The 23273-nt window shown below is 41.8% G+C and overlaps 1 protein-coding gene across 2 annotated transcripts in view; it reads left to right on the top strand.

Annotated features, from left to right (window-relative positions):
• The first annotated feature begins 13311 nt into the window (after positions 1-13311).
• The window catches only part of mylka (myosin, light chain kinase a), a 63540-nt gene continuing 53578 nt past the window's right edge, over positions 13312-23273 (top strand). Inside the window, exon 1 of one of the 2 annotated variants that reach the window (XM_066686087.1) lies at positions 13312-13447. The gene's annotated coding sequence lies outside the window, so the exon portion shown is untranslated. The remainder of the gene's footprint in view (positions 13448-23273) is intronic. The other variant, XM_066686088.1, reaches the window with a different exon arrangement.

Raw genomic sequence — 23273 nt, 5'->3', positions numbered from 1 at the left:
GAGACATTATTATTAAAAGCCTTTGCAGACAAGCACATGCTTGCATTCATATACATAGAGTGTAGCTGAACAGCATGATTGGGCCCTTGAGCTGAAATGGTAGTGCAACTTTAAACATGACATTATAATTTCATGTCCTTCCACTCAGATATTTTTCTGCTCCGGTGAGATGTCTTTCTTTACTGTTCCTGAAACTAAACAGAGGCCACAGAGACTGCAAAGCTTTTTTACTGTGGAATGCTTTTGGGAGTCTCTGTTCATAATCCTTTAACACTATTCTTGTACACTGCCATTCAGAATCAGAATCAGACATACAAAAGGCTACACTGATTTGTTTGGTTTTTTATCACTGGCTACTTTGTTTTAGCGAACCATTAATGAATTAAACATCAATGAGAGTCTATTGGATATCGTATATCATGCAGATAACGACACTTTTATCTTTTATTCACTCATGTATTTACTTTAATTATTCTGATCTTTGTAGACTTTAGGTTTTTTAAAATGACATTTTAATGTTAATTAGGTGACTATGTTCAGCATGATTATGTGACCGACCATGTAACAATATAAACTTCACTTTTAACCTTTCTGTCAGTGAAAACCGTGTGTCATTTCATTAACATACACCTTTATTAGAACTGAGTGTCCTCCAAATGTAAGACTAATAATAATCGTTCATGTTGTTCAATACTGTGAAGGCAGACAAAGTAAATGTAAAAAGCAGCTATGCTGTCTCTCCTACTGAGGGAGGGCTCTAAGGAAAACGTTATCCCAGGCCTGCTACATTCTAAACTTTGACCCCATCTGCAGACCCCCTGATGTCTTTGTGGGGTTTGTTTATTCATTCATTCATTCATTATCTGTAAGCGCTTATCCAATTCAGGGTCGCAGTGGGTCCAGAGTCTACCTGGAATCATTGGGCGCAAGGCAGGAATACACCCTGGAGGGGTCGCCAGTCCTTCACAGGGCAACACAGACACACTCACACATTCGGACACCTTAGAGTCGCCAGTCCACCTGCATCGTGTGTTTTTGGACTGTGGGAGGAAACCGGAGCACCCAGAGGAAACCCACGCGGACACGGGGAGAACACACCAACTCCTCACAGACAGTCACCCGGAGCGGGAATCGAACCCACAACCTCCAGGCCCCTGGAGCTGTGTGACTGCGACACTACCTGCTGCACCACCGTGTCGCCCTTATTTATTTATTTATTTATTTATTTATTTATTTATTTATTCATTCATTCATTTTCTGTTTCACTTACCTGGAGAACCTGTTGGAGCTCTAACATCCACAGTGAAGCAGGATCTGAAAAAAAATCACAAGCATCCACTGAAACAGGATCTGAACTTCCTTCAGAAAAAAACAAGCACAAGCAAACATTCCATAACCATGATCCATTAATTATACTTCTTCACATAGCTGTTACAAATTTGATACAGTCTATGGATACTGTCAAACTAGATAACAAAACAGCAGTGTCAATCTGAGTGATATACTGTATGAAATTTACAAGCTGTCTTTGTATTACACTCTTTAGTTTTTGTAAAAGCTGAAAAATAGAAAGACAATACAAAAAGTGCACAGGACTTGAATGACTTGTGAAACATCTTAAGGTCTTCTCCTCTGGTTTGATGGTGTGAAAATGTGGTATTACTTACACCAATTTCACAGGGTTTTACCTGAAGAGTGCATGTTTTAGCTGTACTTGTGGTACCAGGATTCTCCCACAGATGGCCCCGCTGAACCTGCAGTTGCCAGTGTCTATTGCACCTTCAGACGAATAGAAGCAAACATGCAGCAGACTGCTCTGCTCATGGAGAAATGTCCTGGCAACATAAAAGTCAGATGATAGATGATATGAAATCTATAGAGATAAGAGGCACACAGGAATATTGATGATCTAGACTAGATTATCTCATTTTAGATATTAACAATAATGCAGTTGAGTGCAGAGTACATCGTTTGCTGTGTTTATCAGAAAAGGTTTTTGAATTGTTTTCAATTCAAATTGAAACTATTCCAAATTGCATGAAAACTCTTTCTGTTCTTAAGAAATTTAGTCATGTTTGTTTACATGGGCAGTCGCGGTCCCATGGCTAGAGAAGCACACTTGGGCCTGGAAGGTCACCAGCTCAATCCCCACGACCAGTAGGAACATCCATGGCTGAAGTGACCCTGAGGGTGGCACCCAACCCCCAACAAGCAGCCCAGGTGCCAAGGGTGGCCACCCAATGCTCTGGGTGTGTGTTCGCTTCTCCCAATCCTTAGTGGGTGTGTATGTGTTCACTACCACGGAATGGGTTAAATGTGGAGGTTAGATTTTGCTGTATTGTTGTACAATGATCATAAAGCATGATTTGAATTTTGTTTTATTTAATTTATTTACATGTCTATATAATACTCTCTTTGGGAAAATGGGATGGAATATAGAACAGATTCTTCTTCTTCTCATACTTCTTCTCATACTTCTTCTCATACTTCTTCTCGTACTGGTACAACTTTTTACTGCACACCTTAATTCTGAGCGTTTAGAACTAGGGAGGCACAGGGGAATAAAAGTTCTGATATTATTTTACCATTATATATTACAAAAGCATGGTAATACTGATTTTACCAACATTGTAATATTAATAATTTTATGAATATGTAATTACCCTGTATGAAGTCCATCGCAGGGCATGGTTTGTTAACACCTGAACATAATAAACATCTGCTCTGTATATTGAACCCGAATCTCTTATCTGGGTGAGGTCCAAAGAAATTGTTGGCATATGAATATGAAATACATGAACTACCTCTGAAATAACGGAATGTATTTCCTCCTCTCAGCAGATTTGTTTATTCTCTGTTAGCATTGCAATCAGTCAGTGAATGTTACAAAAACACATTCTAGTTTTGACTTGTTTGTAACCAGCAAAAGCATTAGAACCAAATGTGATTACTCAGCAAAGTACCTCTGTTTGTCATTTTGCTTCCAGTTACTGCTGTTACCATGGGCACCAACGTACAACGATCTTCTGTGTGTGTATGTGGGTGTGTGTGTTTGTGTAGGAGAATGTATGCATGTGTATGTGTAGCTAACTTTGGGCCAGAAGGTCTGTCTCTAGCCGACCATGGCACTCTGACTAGGCGCCAAGCCAGCTTCCTCTCTCAAACTCACAGGCCTCCTTGAACACATAACATATGGTTTAGCTATTTAACAGCCAAAAACAGAAAACTATGCCAGACCTGAGCTTGCAGTATGAACACTAACACATGAATTAAGAAAGCAGATATTAAAGGGGTGTGTGATGGTGGAAATAACTTGGTCAATATTTTATAAGGGCTAAATGGCACAGTTAGAACAAGGTTCTAACACCGAGATTTCTGCCACCCAATAATGTCTAGACTAGCAGTAGTGGCATGGACTTCCCACCAAACTGAAAAGGGCAGCGTTTCACATACAAGCCGTTTCTCCTCTGGCAAATCAAATAACCACAAAGTTGTGGTGAGAAGTGATTTATTACCATTTTTCTCTTGCACACATTTCATGCAGTTGGGCTGGCTATTTTCAATGCCACAGTCAAACTGTATTGGGTCCAGATGATATTGTAGCACTCATATCACTTTAAAGCAGAGACTAACCAGCCCTTAAAAGCCACGTCTACAATTGTGGGGAAAACATAGTTCTCTCTAGTTTGTTTACATTCAGAAGCTCTGCATCATTTAAGGTTGAACGGTAAGTTTAAAGAAATACTTTTTGTATGTGGCTGAAGTTTATCTTGTCTGTGATTACTTTTATGCAGTTAGGTGCCTCCCAATGTTAAGTTTCAGCTTAAGTAGTAACTAGTAAAAATAAGTCACTATTGCTCACCTTTGGATCAGGAATAGAAAAATATCCTCATCTCAGTTCATGGTTTTCAACCTTTGGAGCTCTTTCCATTGTCTAAAAACCCCAGATGCCTTTTCTCTGCCATGAGCAGAGAGAGAGAGAGAGAGAGAGAGAGAGAGAAAGAGAGAGAGAGAGAGAGAGAGAGAGAGAGAGAGAAAGAGAGAGAGAGAGAGAGAGAGAGAGAGAGAGAGAGAGAGAGAGAGAGAGAAGCCTGACATACCGGACAGAGACACCTTGTTTGTATACCCATTTACTGACATCAGAGCTGCGTAAACACATTAGACCTGTCTTGAGGAAGCAAACCGAATGGAGAACTAACAAATTGTGAGGAGACATCGTAATTTCATGTTTAACTACAAAGCTGGTGGAAAAGATACATAAAACATACATTCTCTGACTAGTGTTCAGTGTATAAAAATAGTTCTGGGTATTTGCAATAATTCCTGGTTGGGTCTGTTCCCTTCTCTGCTGGTGAAATGAGACGTGCTGAGCAGATCTAATGACATCTTTATGGCTGGGTTTGAGGGATGGACCATACCAAAATACTTCCAGGGGTGAACACATACTTGTGAGCATGTTGGACAGAGTGATCAGTGTTTTGAGTGAGAGCACATCTTGAGAAGCTCCCCAGGGTGCCCTTGTCTATGAGGATATACCCTAGACACTGGTTTTAATTTCCAGGTGATAGCATCAGTTGGATCCACTTCTTTAGCCCCGAGCTAACATTATCCCTCGGGTTTAGAGAGAAAGGGTCAAACAAGTACAAGGCAAAATGCTTTCAGTGGACACAGGAATGAAAATTATATACCCTTGAAATGACTAAATACATCACCCCTGCCTTCTTACGTGTCACAGTATAACCAGCTTGGCCTTGCTGGATCAGATATTTTTGCTAATAACTCTGCCCATTGGATAGGAATGTCTGACCAGGCATTATTCAGATGAATGTGTAGAAGAATTAAGCACTAGGCCAGATTTTTGTGTCACTTACAATCAATTTTGGGATTTTGTCATGCCCGTGGTTTAAACTTTTCCTGTTACACACTGAGCCAGTCAAACTCAAAACATATGGAATTTATGCTTTCCAGGCAGTCATGGAATATTTCAAAGTGCCAATTTTTTGGATATTTAGAAATTAATTTATTTTGTCTCCTCCTTGGATCACCACCTTAACGTGGTGGAGGGGTTTGCATGCCTGCGTGAGCCTAGGAGCTATGTTGTCGGGGGCAATAGCCCCTGGTAGGGTCTCCCAAGGCAAATTGGTCCTAGGTGATGGGCCAGACAAAGAGTGATCCATAAAGACACAGATGAAAAAGACAACGAGGACACAGCCTCCCTTGCCCGGAGCAGGGTTACCGGGGCCTCACCCTGGAGCCAGGCCTGGGGGAGGGGCTCCTTGGCGAGCGCCTGGTGGCCAGACTTTCACCTATGGAGTCTGGCCGGGCTTAGCCCGAAGGGGATACATGGGTCCACTCTCCCATGGGCCCACCACCTGTGGGAGAGGTAGTAATCCGGGTCTGGTGCATTGTGGATCGGGTGGTGGTGGGGGTCGGGGGCCCTGGCGTTCCGATCCTCGGTTACTGAAACTGGCTTTTGGAACATGGAACGTAACCTCTCTGGTGGGAAAAGAGCCTGAGCTGGTGCGCGAGGTTGAGAGGTACCGACTAGATATAGTTGGGCTCACCTCGACACACAGTATGGGCTCTGGAACCAATCTCCTCGAGAGGGGCTGGATGCTCTTTCACTCTGGAGTTGCCCAGGGTGAGAGGCGTAAGGCAGGTGTGGGCTTACTCATAGCCCCCCGGCTTAGCGCCTGTACGTTGGGGTTTACCCCAGTGGACGAGAGGGTAATTTCCCTGCGCCTTCGGGTTGGGGAAAGGGCTCTGACTGTTGTTTGTGCTTATGCACCGAACAGCAGTTCAGAGTACCATGCCTTCTTGGGGACCCTAGAGGGAGTGCTGGAGAACACTCATTCTGGGGACTCCATTGTTCTGCTGGGGGACTTCAATGCTCACGTGGGTAATGACAGTGAGACCTGGAGGGGCGTGATTGGGAGGAACGGCCCCGCTGATCTGAACCCGAGTGGTGTTCAGTTATTGGATTTCTGTGCTCGTCACAGTTTGTCCATTACGAACACCATGTTCGAACATAAGGGTGTCCACAAGTACACCTGGCATCAGGACAACCTAGGCCGCATTTCGATGATCGATTTTATAGTCGTATCATCTGACCTGCGGCCATATGTTCTGGACACTCGGGTGAAGAGAGGCGCTGAGCTGTCAACTGATCACTACCTTGTGGTGTGTTGGATCAGATGGCGGGGGAGGATGCCGGACAGACCTGGCAGGCCCAAACGTGTGTTGAGGGTTTGCTGGGAACGTTTGGCAGAGGAACCTGTCAGAAAGATCTTCAACTCCCACATCCGGCAGAGCTTCGACTGCATCCCGGGGGAGGCTGGTAACATTGAGTCCGAGTGGGCCATGTTCCGGACCTCCATTGTTGAGGCGGCTGAACGGAGCTGTGGCTGCAAGGTTGTCGGTGCCTGTCGGGGTGGCAATCCCCGCACTCGGTGGTGGACACCCCGGGTGAGGGGGGCTGTCAAGCTGAAGAAAGAGTCCTATCGAGCCTGGTTGGCTCAGGGGACTCCGGAGGCAGCCGACAGATACCGAGGAGCCAAGCGGCTCGCAGCCTCGGCGGTCGCTGAGGCAAAAACTCGGGTGTGGGAGGAGTTCGGTGAGAACATGGAAAACGACTTTCGGTCGGCTCCGAGAAGTTTCTGGCAAACCGTCAGGCGACTCAGGAGGGGAAAGCAGTTTTCCACCAACACTGTATATGGTGGGGGTGGGGAACTGTTGACCTCGACTGGGGACGTCACCAGACAGTGGAAGGAATACTTCGAGGATCTTCTCAATCCCACCGGCACGTTTTCCGCAGAGGAAGCAGAGCTTGGGGACCCCGGGGGGGGCTCGTCTATCACTGGGGCTGAAGTGGCCAAGGTGGTAGGGAAACTCCTTGGCGGTAGGGCCCCGGGGGTGGATGAGGTTCACCCCGGGTTCCTCAAGGCTCTGGATGTTGTGGGGCTGTCCTGGTTGACACGTCTTTGCAACATCGCGTGGACATCGGGGGCAGTGCCTCTGGACTGGCAGACTGGGGTGGTGGTTCCCCTTTTTAAAAAGGGGGATCGGAGGGTGTGTTCCAACTATAGGGGGATCACACTCCTCAGCCTCCCCGGTAAGGTCTATGCGGGGGTACTGGAGAAGAGAGTCCGACCGATAGTTGAACCTCAGATCCAGGAGGAACAATGCGGATTCCGCCCCGGTCGTGGAACACAGGACCAGCTCTTTACCCTCGCTAGGATCCTGGAGGGTGCATGGGAGTTTGCTCAACCAGTCTACATGTGTTTTGTGGATCTGGAGAAGGCATTCGACCGTGTCCCTCGGGGTATTCTGTGGGGGGTGCTCAGGGAGTATGGGGTACTGGGCTCTTTGTAACGAGCTATCCAGTCCCTGTACAAACAGAGCAGGAGTCTGGTTCGTATGGCTGGCAGTAAGTCCGACTGGTTTCCAGTCGGAGTTGGACTCCGTCAGGGCTGCCCGTTGTCACCGGTTCTGTTCACAATTTTTATGGACAGAATTTCTCGGCGTAGCCAAGTGGCGGAGGGTGTCCGGTTTGGTGGTCTCAGGATCCCATGTCTGCTTTTTGCAGATGATGTGGTCTTGTTGGCTTCATCGAGCCGGGACCTCCAGCTCTTGCTGGACCAGTTTGCAGCCGAGTGTGAAGCGGTAGGGATGAGGATCAGTACCTCCAAGTCCGAGTCCATGGTACTCAGTCGGAAAAGGGTGGAGTGCTCTCTCCAGGTTGGAAGTGAGATCCTGCCTCAAGTGGAGGAGTTTAAATACCTCGGGGTCTTGTTCACGAGTGAGGGAAAGATGGAGCGTGAGATAGACAGGCGGATCGGTGCAGCGTCAGCAGTAATGCGGGCTCTGTACCGGTCCGTTGTGGTGAAGAAAGAGCTGAGCAGAAAAGCAAAGCTCTCGATTTACCGGTCAATCTACGTCCCAACCCTCACCTATGGTCACGAGCTTTGGGTAGTGACCGAAAGAACGAGATCGCGGGTACAAGCGGCTGAAATGAGTTTTCTCCGCAGGATGTCTGGACTCTCCCTTAGAGACAGGGTTAGGAGCTCGGACATCCGGGAGAGACTCGGAGTGGAGCCGCTGCTCCTCCACGTCGAGAGGAGCCAGTTGAGATGGTTCGGGCATCTGGTTCGGATGCCTCCTGGACGCCTTCCTGGAGAGGTGTTCCGGGCATGTCCAACGGGGAGGAGGCCCCGGGGCAGACCAAGAACACGCTGGAGAGACTATATGTCTCGACTGGCCTGGGAACGCCTCGGTATACCCCCGGAGGAGCTGGCGTCGGTGGCTGGGGAGAGGGAGGTCTGGGTTTCTTTGCTCCGACTGCTTCCCCCGCGACCCGGACCCGGATAAGCGGTGGATAATGGATGGATGGAATTTATTTTGTAATATACAGTTCATTCATTCATTCATTATCTTTAAGCGCTTATCCAGTTCAGGGTCGCGGTGGGTCCAGAGCCTACCTGGAATCATTGGGCGCAAGGCAGGAATACACCCTGGAGGGGGTGCCAGTCCTTCACAGGGCAACACACACAAACACCCAGCCACACACACACACTTTGAGTTTCCAATCCACCTACAACGTGTGTTTTTGGACTGTGGGAGGAAACCGGAGCACCCGGAGGAAACCCACGCTGACACAGGGAGAACACACCAAACTCCTCACAGACAGTCACCCGGAGCGAGACTTGAACCCACAACCTCCAGGTCCCTGGAGCTGTGTGACTGTGACACTACCTGCTGCGCCACCTTGCCTTCATTAATTATTATTAATTAAAAATTAACGGTTTGATCCCCAGAGTATGTCAGATGCAGTAATGATCCTACTCCCAAAATGTTGTTATTACATAACTTCAATTAAAGAAATCTGAGAAAAGTCTGAAAAAAAAGAATATATTTTAAGTGGAAAGTTTTCTTGCCCCAAAGGAATTTATTCACTCATTCATTGTCTGTAACCACTTATCCAGCTCAGGGCTGTGGAAGGTCTGGAGCCTACCCGGAATCACTTGGCACAAAAGCAGGAACACACCCTGGAGGGAGCAACAATCCATCACAGGGCACCACATACTCACACATTCACATTTATGGACATGTTTGCCTACCAACCTACCAGCATGTCTTTTTAGACTGTGGCAGTTAAAAAACAACACATGGAGGAAGCCCATGCAGACACAGGGAGAACACACCAAACTCCTCACAGTCATCCAGGGTTCAAACCTACAACCCCGTGACCGTGGAACTGTGTGACAGTACGATACCTGTTGTGTCAACGAGCCACCCCCCAAAGATTTCTAACAATAACTATTCAAAATGAATGTCATGTTAGAAATTTAGCATTTTGGCGTTTAGGCAAAGAAATCCCCCCAGAGCAGTTTTACACTCTTTTATGCAGAAATATGAAAAAGCCATTGACAATTTCTTCAGTTTTTGGTTCGCCAGTTAATATACAATTCTGGTTCTGTAAAAATGGAATAATTTGACCTGATTTTTTTATCCTTATGCTGTAGAGGGGATGGGGAGGTGGCGACGAAATATATTCAGTTTCAGACATAATGGGTATGACAATTAGCTACATGATCAACAAGAAGGGCCTGGTAATACCAAATGAATGCCTTTTAAGTAACTTGTAACATTGTAGAAACTTGATACATGCATTACATTCCAAAGCATGTGGACAGAACTAATTTAAACCTTTAAAACACAATAAGACACTTTCACTGACACAAGCATGATCAAGTGTGTATATTATGTGTATGATATAGATAGATAGATAGATAGAAAGATAGATAGATAGATAGATAGATAGATAGATAGATAGATACTTTATTGATCCCCAGGGGAAATTCAAGAGATTATATGAAATGATATTTATGAAATATGGCATTGCTGCTCTTACTCTGTACTGAATCAAGATGCATGCTTTTGTTTTTATTCACTGAAGCATTTAGCTACGAAAATGAAAAATGATAATAATGGTGCCTATGAGACTCCTTTGAGGTCTCATAAAACATAAAAGTAGTAAATATATAATATTAAAGCATCAGTGGAATGTATTTTCATTTCCAGCTTGGCGTATTAAATCAAAACCAGTATGAATCAGGCTACCTGCCTCTTAAACCATTATCAGTGCCTCGGCTTTTCTTTCAGCCAAGCTCCAATTAGTTGTGTTGAAATTCATCAGCGCTTAGCAGCAGGCTGGTACAGTACAGTGGTAAAGCAAACATGCCCAGGAGGTCACAGCTTGCTGGAAAAGAATCCTTCTTGCAGCGAAAAAATCATTAGCAGAGTCACATCATGGACAGAATTTCCTTTGACCAGCTTCAAAATACTGTTTTTGTATCTCATAGTAGGAGAAGGGGAAATGAGTATGTTCAAACATGTAACCACGTAAAGAACAAAACATTTCAATATATTTAGAAGTCAAAATAGATTTTTCTCCAGCCTCATGCAAAGAAATCTTTATGTCCTTTTTATTTTTAAGAGTTTACAGGACTGGAAATGCGTTCTCCACTCATTTATTTCTATAAGGTTTTTCTCTGTGAAATGTGGATACTGTGAAAGTTTGACTTTGTCACAGATTGCTGCGTCTGCTGCTTGATCTGAAGTAGCACTCCCTGTGGTTGTTTACTGTTAATTTTCCTGTGGGCATGCTTTTATCTGACTCCCATAGCTGCAGCGCTTAGCTCTATCTCATGCAGGAAGAAACCCTCTGTTCCTCCCTCTTACAGGAATAGTCTGATAAATAGACTCTGTGGATCTGAACACCATCCATAATCATCAGATGTCCTGATTCATCACAATATGATTTTGACAACATGAACACGTATGGAGATTAACTTAATTTACATCATTACCACTGTGTTGTGAGGTCTGTGGCCTTATCAAAGAGTCCAGTGCATATGTGAGCCACTAGATGGCATAGCTGGTTCTTTAATTTAAAGCAAAGAAGGCCTCAACAAGTGGAGCCGTTTCCTCTTCATGATCATGTAGATGGAATGTTGCCTTTTTGTATAATTCCAGGTCATGCTGTGGATGCTGTTGGAAACTTTTCAGAGATCCACACAATTCTTTCTTCTAGCCTCTTCTTTCCTTCTAGCCCCTGCTGCTGTAGTTTATGTCCCAAGAGGCATTCAAGAGGTTCCCATTTCCTGAAGCTGTGTTTGTAAATTGCTGCCCCAGGGACACCCAGACCTCCACAGTTTTATGTTTTAGTTCAGCACCTGAATCAACTCGCTGAACGCTTTCTGGTGTGTTTACAGGTTTGATGTTAGTTGCCATTTGAAATTCCTAATCCTTTCAATTTTACAGTGTAATATTGTTTTTTTAACCTGTTAAAGGTCTAATCTGAAACACATCAGTTGCACTAGCATGCATTTTACTATATTTCTTATCTTCTGCACAAACTTCTGTTCAGAACAATCATTTTCCTCCAGATACTGTATCTCATTTTTTTTGCTGAGTTGTTGTCCACTCAGCTACCAGTCAGTGTTGAGAGGATGTATTATCTGTTACACCACAGATACGTTTTGCTAAGGTCACGCTAACAGCCAAGAGACTTTTGCAGGTGTTTTCATCATTCAGAGCCTTAACTTGAATCCCATACACACACACACACACACACACACACACAATGACCATTCCACATGCAGCCTGCAGTTCTCTCTCACTACTCAGCAGATCCAAAAACATATATTTCTCACAGTAATATTTCTTTCAGTCTGATATCATCGAGCCAGAAAAAACAGCAGAGGATTTTTGTACTGTTATAGAGGAACTTACATTCTTCGTTAAAATTCGGAACAATTAATTTGTTGAGTCATTTCTCAACATCATTGTTGAGTCATTGTAGAGAAACGAGAATTTGCAGTAAATACAGTGAAACGAGAGCTATTTAGTTTTTATGTAAATATATAAAAAAAGTGGTAAACCCAAACAGGCACATTTTCTTTACTCTTACCACACACTCACCCTGCAAAAACATTAGGTCAACATTTTGTATCAAAACTATTGTAAAACAATGTTTCCGGCACTAGGCCGCATATTAGTAGTCATTTCCTGTAATGAGTTTTAGAGAAAAATGCTTTCATTACAAGAGGAAATTATTATTTCTGTGAACAATTCTATCTTATGAATGATACTGTTATGATCTATACTGATATAAACCAATCAGCCATAACATTATGACCACCCTGTTTCTCAATATTCTTCAATGGTCAGGACCACAGCAGAGCAGGTATGATTTGGGCAGTGGATTATTCTCAATGGTTAATAATCAGTTGGTGGTGGTGTGTTCATGTGTTTTGCTGGTACAAGTGGATCAGACACAGCAGGGTTGCTCAAGCTTTTAAACACTGTCCACACTGTGTCTACACTGTGACTCAGAGGTATTTAAAACTTTTCTGATCCACTCACACCAACACATGTATTCTAACACAGCACCACTCTGTCAATGTCTCAGTGGGGATGCTGACCTTTGTCAAACAGGGTGAAAAGGGGCCAATAATGTATGCAGGGCAACAGATAAATGTAGAACTATATAGTTCGATTATGTATGGTTAGTGGAATTGAGAAAATTGATAGTGAGTGTAGAAACAAGGTTATGGCCGTCTCAGTCTCAGACACTTGCCGTTCTTCAACAGTCCTGACAAGTGACAGAGGAAATTACGGAGAGTGGACATCATGACCTGATGGATCTATCTTTAGATAGGACCCCCCATGAGTAATAGCTGTTTAATGAGTGACGTAATGACTGGATTAATCCTAGGTAAATCTATTAGTGCCCAGCCTAAATTACACTGGCTTCTCTTCCAGTAAAGCAGCATGGCTTGTAGAAGGATACAGTAGACCTTTCATTTCCAAATGAGCTCCAGACCAACCACTCAAACCGTAACTGTTGTGCTGTTATACACACATTATATAAGCTACAGGTTGTTTGCATTTGTTGGGGACTTCAATTTGCAAGCCATCTCTTGGGCTGTGAACGAATGTTTGGAGGAAAAATATTTGCTTCAGTCTGTAGAACCAAAGACATTTCTACAATAAATATGATAAATCCTCACACAGCACACACACACACTCACGCTGATAGTCTGAGGGTCAGAATGTTAAAAAAATCAAATAAGCACCAGCCAGTGTCCTATTCAAGCTGTGAAAGGGAAAACAAAGCAGTGGGCCAGCCATTCAATTTTGGCCAGCAGCACTAGTCCCAGACCCCTCCTCCTTCTATAACTCCACCAATGACAGGCCTCGCACTGTGTGCTGTTAGGAGCTGCGCCAGTCACACACAGCCAGGGGAAACGCGCTCGATCCAGATAACTCACACACACACACACACATACACACAGGGCAGCCGTGTCCCGGTTCTGGAACTGGGTACTTGGGCAGAGGAGAGGGAGACACATTGTTTCTCAGTGCTTGGCAACTTACTATAGAGGTGAGTACATACATACTTCAAGTGTAGATCTGCATTAATTATTATTAACCTGTGAGAGGTCTTTAAATTTCAACATTTTCTAGGAATTAGATTGACTGACACAGAGTGCATTCATAGTGAATCATATATGCCATAAGTTTGTCTCCTCCTGTAGTTGGCAACTTGTTTACAGCTCATGTTTTTCTCATTGCAAACCTTTCTGATTGGCCTTGTGTGCCTGAATTGTGACTCATTCTTTGTTTTTCTATTTCATCTGTTTCTTTTCTGTCACAAAGCTGTAGCTACATTCCATATGTCTGCATCTGATATTGTTTTTGCTACAAATGTGACCAGCAGAACTCTTCCTTTTGGTGGAATGTTTGGCTCTGAACGTTGTGATCTATGTGTGCCATCGCATTTTTTCCACAAGTGCTTGATATGATACCTGTGCGCTCTCCAGAAGCTGTTAAAAAAACAGACCTATCTTCTCGGTTCATTCCTATTGCAAGACATCAGCTAAACAATGGAACAATCTGTACATGCAGCACATGAGAACCGTCCGGTCCAGTATCATCCATCATGTTTCAATCCCTCAGGACGCATAACAGTGAGCACATGAACCCATTCTTGTCTGAGGGGTTGCTGGGACTGGTTTATGTGAATAGCTCTGCACAGATCTCAGGTCTGGGTGTGCGCTGACAAAAAAAAAGTGTCTTCATCAGGAGTAATAACAGTGGCCCTCCTGTTCCTTCTCAACTAGCCTGACATGCATAAGTGCCCTAACTCAACATAAACGAGATGCTTCCGACATCGGTTTAGTCTGGGCTGGGTCGCTTTGATGTTGTTTTAATCCAAATAAAGTGGCCAGCACTCCTATTCCCAATAGAGGAAACTACACCAAATGCAAAGCCATTCACATGTAGTGCTCATGGGAGTTGGTATTTGTTAAGTTAATCAGTAGATTAGTAGTAGCAGATTAACTGTTATGAAGTATCATGTAGTGATTAAGGACCATGACATGCTTGATAATTATTAACTTTCACAGTAGTTTTAGAGATATACCTTATGGGTTTGGCAAGTTCATGGATCTAGGCTTTAAGAGTAATTTCAGAGAAGTGAAACTTAATTGTAAGTGTGTAATGAGTGGCCTCCCCAGTCTTTCCATTGTTTTATGCCTAAAAAATATTACATTTTGCTGTATCCCCTCACAACATAACAATATCATTAAAATGTGCTAGTTATAGATGCCATGTTTTGCAGTGAATGTAAAAGCATTCAGACATGATTATTTTGTTAGTTATTTCTAGGGCATACGGCCTTAATACCTAATGTCTTTTGACGTTTTATTAAGAAACTTAATAAGAAAACAAACAAACAAATAAATAAATAAAATCTATAAATTATATATATTAATTCTGCAAAAAATGTGGCACGATGGCATAGCAGGTCACACAGTTCCAGGGACCTCAAGGTTGTGGGTTCAAGTCCCGCTCCAAGTGACTGTCTGTGAGGAGTGTGGTGTGTTCTCCCCGTGTCCGCATGGGTTTCCTCTGGGTGCTCCGGTTACCTCCCATGGTCCAAAAACACACGTTGGTAAGTGGATTGGTGACTCAAACGTGTGTGTGTTTGTGTGTGTCACCCTGTGAATGAATGGCGCCCCCTCCAGGGTGTATGCCCACCTTGCGCCCAATGATTCCAGGTGGGCTCCGGACCCACTGCGACCCTGAACTTGATAAGTGGTTACAGGCAGTGAATAAATACTGCAAAAATAAATGTATCAGATGTCATTAGTAACAAACACCAATGCTATCTGAGGAAATTTCACAGAACCATTTCTAGTCACAAAGTCCTAAATACCAACATTTTCTGCTAATGGTACTGGGGTGTTACAAAGTAAACATGAAAAGAGCAATGTACTGAGACATATTGCAGGAAAATGTAATCATAATCATAATCACTCATCAGACAAGAAACTGCAAAACCAAAACTAAAATTGATAAATACCTACAGCACAGGAGCCATGTATATGATAGGACCTAGGACATATAACAGTCTAAGAGACCGGTCCCATAGGTTCAGTGTGGGTCAATATTACCAGCAACCAAAACAACACCAGTTTCCAAACAACACTTTTGTTGTGCTAGTGTTAACAGAGGATAGTAGCTGCACTGGTTCCTTATCAGAGGCCTGTCAGTATCCTGTGGATGTAGTCGTGCTGTTTTCCTCATACTCTGTCATTGTTTGTCATTGTTTCCTCTGATCATGGGCACAGTATCTAAATCCTATATTTATGGAGCTGAAGAAGATTACATTTGTAAGACACTTCATCATCTGACTGTGTGTTTCACACAGAGTTGTGACAAAATAAGTGTGCATTTTTGAACTGGATTCCCTTAATTTAGTCTCTCAAGCTGTACAATTTCCTGAGGCCCAGAAATACCTCTGACACATGTGTGAGAAGACCACCCTCTATCACACACTCACACTGTTATGGTTCAGTTATCCCATCCCGCTGATCAGCTAATGGGTGTTCCTGTGTACTCTCTCTCTCTCTCTCTCTCTCTCTCTCTCTCTCTCTCTCTCTCTCTCTCTCTCTCTCTCTGTCTATCTGTTTGTCTCTCTCTTTCTCTCTCTGTTTTTATAAAGTACCTGCAGCTCCATGACCCTTCTACAATTACAGATTTATACATTACATTTACAAAATATTGTCCAAACCGCCTAATCTCCCCTGCCCATCCAAAGTTTCATCTGAATTCAAGTGTATTAACAGGGATTTTATCTCCCCTTTCTTGCATTAACAGATTCTACTCTTCTGGGAAGGCTTTAGACAAGCTAATGAAGTATTGCTGAATGGATCTGATTGCACTAAGCCACAAGAAAATTAGTGAGGATTGTGGCTTGCAAATGCAGGCTCCAGCTCACACCAAATTGTGTCTCATCACACCACAGTCCCAGTGCCCACAGTCCAGCACAGGGGAGTTTTATATCCCTCTAATGTTGGGCATGGTGACTTTGGGCTACATTTAAAAGTAGTGCATTTCTATTGATAGACATTCTATTTGAGATTAATCAATTCTACTGAAAAGCTGGACTGTTATGAAATTCCTAGGGAAATGTTTTTGAACCACTAATGCATTTGGCATACATGGCTGACTGATCTCAAATTTGTATTTGTGTTTGAATAATGTAATTCTGAGTGAGTGTGTATGAGTGGATGGGTGGGTTTGAGAGAGAGAGAGAGAGAGAGAGATGTGGGGTTAATGACCCTTGGTTTGACATAGTGATCTTCTTGTTTAAAAATCCTTATCTGGCTAAACATACTGAAAATGAGGTGAATGGACTCATGGTCATGTAAATAAAAGGGATTGGGTAGGACCTACAGATGAGTCAGATGAGATGAGTCAAGAGAGAGCATCCTTAACCTAGAGAGAAGGTGATACAACCATATTTCTAGAACATATTTAAAGAAAAGTTACATACATGTTTTTATCCTTTATTCTTTTAATCCTTTATTTAAATGACAAAGAAATGTATAAAGCACAAAATAAAGATTAGCAATTTTTTGACTGACCAACTTGATTGTATTTTGTAAACACAATGAAATGTATAATTTCATACCTGCAACACACACCCAAAAAATTGGGAAGGTCTATACAATAAGCACATTATTATGTATAAAAGAGTCAAGGCTCAGTTTTTGCAATCAAATATAGATTGTGATGAAAATGTGTTGTGCCAAACTCTGAGGGAATAGTCAAATAGTTTAAAATGACTGTTGAATGACCTTCAAGCCCTCAGATGGGACTGCATGAGAAATTGTCATGTTGATATAGCTACATATCATAGAAGTACTTCAAAAACGTGCTGTTGCTTAAAGGTCTATTACACACAGTACAAGAAAGGAGACAAAGGAAATGTGTTGCAGTGTATACTGGGATTTTGGAGGGAGAAATGCTGCCACGAAGTTGATGTCTTTTCCTGGGATGTCCATGGTTATTTCAGCTGGTCTCATACTGCATGTACAGTGGTGGCCGGTCTCATACTGCATGTATGTGTACTTGTCATAGATGCCGGCTCAGACAATGGCAGCCAAAGAGTGATTAATAGCTCGAGTATTGTATACAGCAAGAATGGGCAGAAATTCAGCATGCAAAACTTGCAAAATGGTATCTTCATTTCCCAAATGCCTAAAAAGTGTAACCAAATGTAAAGGTGATGTGTCACGTTGTTAACCATGACTCTGTCACAACTTTTTTGGATTGTGTTGCCGGCATCAAACTGTAGATTTGTTTATCCTTATAAAATACTATCAAGATTGTCAGACAAATCATGGGAAAGGTTAAAACAGGATCTCAGATTATGTGACAAAAAGTCTAAATGCAACATACATAATGAAAGATTAAAGTATATAAATAACAAAATAGAAATTAATAAAAATAGAAAATATAATGAAATGAGAATGCAAGAAAGTGCCCCCTAAACTGAAGCTATGGGACATACATGAACCTGTTGAGATTTAAAACTTTAAAGAAATCATGGCGACGTGGTGGTGCGTTACTGTGTGTTGTGTTGTATGAGTGGATCAGACACAGCAGTGCTGCTAGAGTTTTTAAACACTGGTGTCCACTCTATTGTTTTTTCACCCTACAGCTTGTTTGTTGCTGCACAGTTTGTGTTGGTCAACTTACATTAACACACCACCACCACATCAGGCTCACTCCAGCGCTGAGTATGGTCCACCACCCAAAACATACCTGCTCTGTGGTGGTCCTGACCATTGAGGGACAAGGTAAAAGGGATAAACTATGTATACAGAGCAACAGATGGACTACAATCTGTAATTGTAGATCTACAGTGTGCCTTTATATTAAGTGGAGCTGAGAGAATTGAGAGTGAGTGTAGAAAAACAGTCACAACATTAATGTTATGGTTGAACGGTGCATATATAGGAAAACATGCCATAGTTCTTTAGCAGTTCATACTTTCACATCATGCCAGTGTGGTGGTATGTGAGGAATGCATGGTGCCATTATTAATGGGTATAAAGCACAGATTGGTGTTTATTCATGAAGTTAAACAGCATCAGATAAACAGAAACAATTAAATGTGTAGTATCAGCTCAAAAAATTTGCACACACACAGAAACAGAGCGACGTGGAGGTGTGCTATTTCTCTCTTAGAGTGGTCACCGAACTCTAAAAAGACATACACCTCAGCTTCACTAGTGTTTTGCTGGCAAGAAACTAATTTTACTTGCAGAAATAATGGATTCTGGGTACGTGTGGACATCTGGTTGATATATGTCTTGACTGTACATAAATATTAATCACGAATATCAATGAATAGATGAATATAATTTTGAATATTCTTATCAATTGACTGAATTCTCCTATTATAATATAACCATTAATCCATTCCACGTTTTCCACATTTCTGTGTTCACTTCCCTAGTTTCTCTCATGGTCATCTGTTTCAAATTTTGAATAAAGAAATACAGCTTGTGCTACTGAGTGTGCTTTAAAACGCATACCATCTAAATCAATTCAGACAGGCAAAATACAGCATATCACATGCACGTTTGCCATTCATGTAATCAAACATGCACTATTATACCTCACACAAGCAGTATTTTTAGCACAGGATTGAAGATGTGCTTTAAGCATTAATCAACATGTAGCAGCCCCAGGTGGTTGTATTTTTTTTACAGGACGGTTAACGTGAATGCAGCCTGGTGAGAAAAGCATTCCCTTTGTTGAGTTGGGAGACTACCTCCCGTCTGCTCATATTTGCACCATTATCTGTTTGTGTTTAGAACCTCAGAAAGTCTCATAAATATTAAAGTAGTATTTTACTATTTAATCTGAAGCAGGTGTGCCTTCCTGCAGGACGCAAGTTTACACTTGTGCAGAAAAGCCCAACTGTGAATCAGCACCATCATCTGACAGAGTAACGACCTCACATATTTCTAAAAGCAGACTCCCAGTGAGAGGGGTTATTTAAACATGGAAGAATTTACAGACGATTACTGGCTCCTATTAACCTACACGGCAAGTTCATTATTCAGACTGTAGAATAATGGTTCATTTAATGCATCTGAGATTTGATAACCACTTTGCCCAGTTCAAGTTTTAGCCACTCATTCATGGAAGTGATGTTTGATTGGGGACAAAACACCCAAGACTGTTCTGAATAATGGCATTAACCCCTTTTTTTATTATTTATTTATTTATTTACTTGTTTACTTACTTTTGGCAAGGCACTGTGGATAATTAGACGATTTACAGTACTTGACTCTGGGAAGCAATGTGCTTCTGTCCTGATTCATTTCTTCATTCTCTTCTGAGAAACAATTTACCATATTTAAGAGTGCTGATATATTAGTATCTGCACTGAAAATGGTAATAGATGTGTCTGATTCAACCCAGAAACTAGGCAAATATATACACCTACCTACCATAACATTATGACCACTTCCTTGTTTCTGCATTCACCGTCAGTTCTTTCAGCCCCACTGTCCATGCAGGAGCACTTTGTCCTTCTACAGTTACAGACTGTAGTCCATTTGTTTGCCCCTCTTTCACACTGTTCTCAAAGGTTAGGTTAGTTCCACCACATTGATCCACCACCCAGTGATCTGTTCATTCTCAGTGCTGCACTGACACAGAAGTGGTGGTAATGTGTTAGTGTGTGTTGTGCTGGTATGAGTGGATCAGAAACAGCAGTGCTGCTGGAGTTTTTAAAACCCAACAACCAACTGAGAAAAGTCCAACAACCAAATATATCCAGCTCACAAACCCAAATGACTGTCTCCACTGTTGAAGCCGCAGAGCTGAGTATGCCCTGCCACCCAAATCATACCTGCTCTGTGGTGGCCCTGTTGGGGGTTCTGACCAGAGCAAAAGAGAGCAAACAACGTATGCAGAGCAACACATGGACAACAGTTTTTATTTGTAGACCTTCACGGTGCTCCTGTATGGTTCAATGAGAGATTGAACAGTGAGTATAGAAACCAGAAGGTGGTTATAATGATATGGCTGACTGGTGTACGGTTATGCAGTTGTCCTTATCACCAATATATAGTACCAATGGGAGGGTACTTTTGGAACGGTAGTATCAAAGGCAGTAAACCTGAGCAGCAAGTATATTGATAGTTGTACCCAATCTGTTTTCCTCACACGGTCCAAAAACACACACTGGTAGGTGGATTGGCTACTCAAAAGTGTCCATGGGTGTGAGAGTGTGTCGCCCTGCAAAGGACTTGTGTTCCTGCCTTGTGTCCTGTGTCCTGTGATTCCGGGTTGGCTCCGGAACGACCGCGTTCCTGAATTGGATAAGCGGTTTCAGACAATGAATGAATGAATAGATGAACGTTAACATTATTTTTTATTAATTGCCTTTATTTTGTAAAATTTTTCGACACAATATTTACAATTAACATGCTTAGTTCTGTTGGGTTCTGTTACATGCTTTTACTATTCTCTGTGGGCAGGCAATATCTGACTTACTGCTACTTACTCACTGACTGCTTTTGTGGTGTATTATGAATTTTTGGTAATTTACTGTTGTTGCTATAACCAAAATATATATGATATAAATTATCATTGCCTGCCTGTTGTCTGGCTAACAACATTTTAAACATTTATGAAAGCCTCACTAAAAAAAAATCACTAAAAGCCTAAGCTGCTCAAGATTTTGTAAAAGAGATGGGGCATTATGGGAAATGTAGTGCCTGGTGTGAGTTTGCGTGGCATATCCTGTAGTTCTGCCCAGCAGTTCAGGACAAATTTGACTTTTAACTGCAGTGATTTTATTGGGGGTCATAGCAACATTTTACTGAATTAAAATGACCCAGTAAATTGTGTCTAATGATGCCCCAGATCTTATTATGATTCTTAATCTGGAAAATATGTGACATTGGACAATTCATCTCTTTGATGGTGTGAACAAAAGCAGGGTAACATTTCAACTTCAGCCGAATGTCTCAAAACTCAAAATGTTAACGCAGCTATGGACAAATGTTGATTTTTGTCTTCCCCTCAGCCACCTGACATGAATCCCATTGAGCCTACATTTCAGTTACTGAAGACAAATTTAAACCTCTGCTCTAAAAAAGCAGGAACTGAAGATGGCTTCATCACAGACCAGGAAAGATGCCAGAGTCTGATTATGTTTTTGTGCCACAGACCTCAGACTGTCATCAACTGCAAAGGATTTGTGACTAGGAACTAAATGTGACAATTTTATTTAAGACTACAGTAATTTGCTCTGTTATTTTGGTCCCCTTAATCTTGTGAACTATGTATAAAAGAGGGATATTATCCACATTTGGTTCACCGAATATAGGCATAAATCCCCTGGAATTGCAGCTAACATTCTGCACTTTAACCAAAGATTCACTTCAAAACCAATGTGCTGAAGAACAGCCAGACCAACTATAATTGTTTCACTGTCCAGTTATTTTCAGACTCCACCTTGTGTACTTAATAATCTATTAGAACACTACATTATAGTAGATTATAGAAGTACAATATCAATGTCAAGGTGTTGTGCCAAATTGATGTATCACTTTAGGAGTACCCACAGCTCTAATATCCCATTGTGATTTGTGAATCAAAATTGTAATAATGTAAGGTATTCTAATTCAAGAAATATGACTTAGAGTAAAGTGTCCAATTTAATTTTCAGCTGTTTAATTATTGTTATAACTTTCTGTGCAAAGGCACCTCAATTCCATTCATTCATACATGCTCTATAACTGCTTATCCAATTCAGTGGGCCCAGAGCCTACCTGGAATCACCGCCAGTCCCTTCAGGGTGACACACACACTCCAATTATCCATATATATATATATATATATATATATATATATATATATATATATATATATATATATATATATATATATATATATATATATATATATATATATATATATTGGAATTGGGGTGCCTCTGCATTTAAAACAAAAAAAAATAATAAATCCAACATATTTATTCAAATCACAATATATACAGCAGAATACCAAGACCGTGTGTATTTTAGGGTGGCAGAGAACAAATTAAGTCCAAATAAGAGTAAAATAGTGGCCCACGTCTGCCAAAATGAAATAAAATGCATGGAATGCATGGTGCACTGCCACAACGTATAAGAACACAGCTGATATTTTAACTCAAATTTAATGTAAGTGAAATTTCCCAGACACAAGGCAATCTTCGCATGGTGTTAGGTCAAAGAATTTCAAGCAGTGTGTTTTTGTTATCCAGTCAATTTTGGTGAATGTTAAGGCTGAAAACCTATGGCACTATTTTAGTGCTAAAAATGTTAGAGCAGAGTTATGTATATTTCAGTGCCCATACTGTACTGAGTGCTTAGTTGTTGTTGTTTTTTTTGTTTTTGCAGAAGAGCAGCGAAACCACAGTAACACCATTAAAGCCAGTCTTCTCAAAAATGTTGATGAAAAGGCAACAAAGTCGTTAGAGCCATTGTGTTCAGTTCAGGGTGGTCCAACTTTAATTCAGAAAATCAGTTAAATAGAGTAGTAGAATAATAATAAACAAACATGTTTACAGTTTTAAATGCAATAATTATTCTTATGTAAAATGCTATATTATAAAATAATAATTGTAATATTTATTTAAAAAAAATAAATAAGGGTGCTACTTCCTCATGTGGATATTTCCACATGGTACAGGTCCATAATTACTATGATAAAATTCTACTTCTTCAGTTCTGACCAGGCTGTGCTTACTTGAATAGATATGTGAAACGATACTTTGGAACTGGACATGGTTTACTACATAGAATGGATGGTCTCCCATTTCCATCAGTTTAAAGCACCATAGCTCA

This window comes from Hoplias malabaricus, chromosome 12 (assembly GCF_029633855.1).
Source record: "Hoplias malabaricus isolate fHopMal1 chromosome 12, fHopMal1.hap1, whole genome shotgun sequence".
NCBI lineage: Eukaryota > Metazoa > Chordata > Actinopteri > Characiformes > Erythrinidae > Hoplias > Hoplias malabaricus.
The sequence above is the reverse complement of the archived record's forward strand: the minus strand, read 5'-3'. Positions and strand labels throughout refer to the sequence as shown.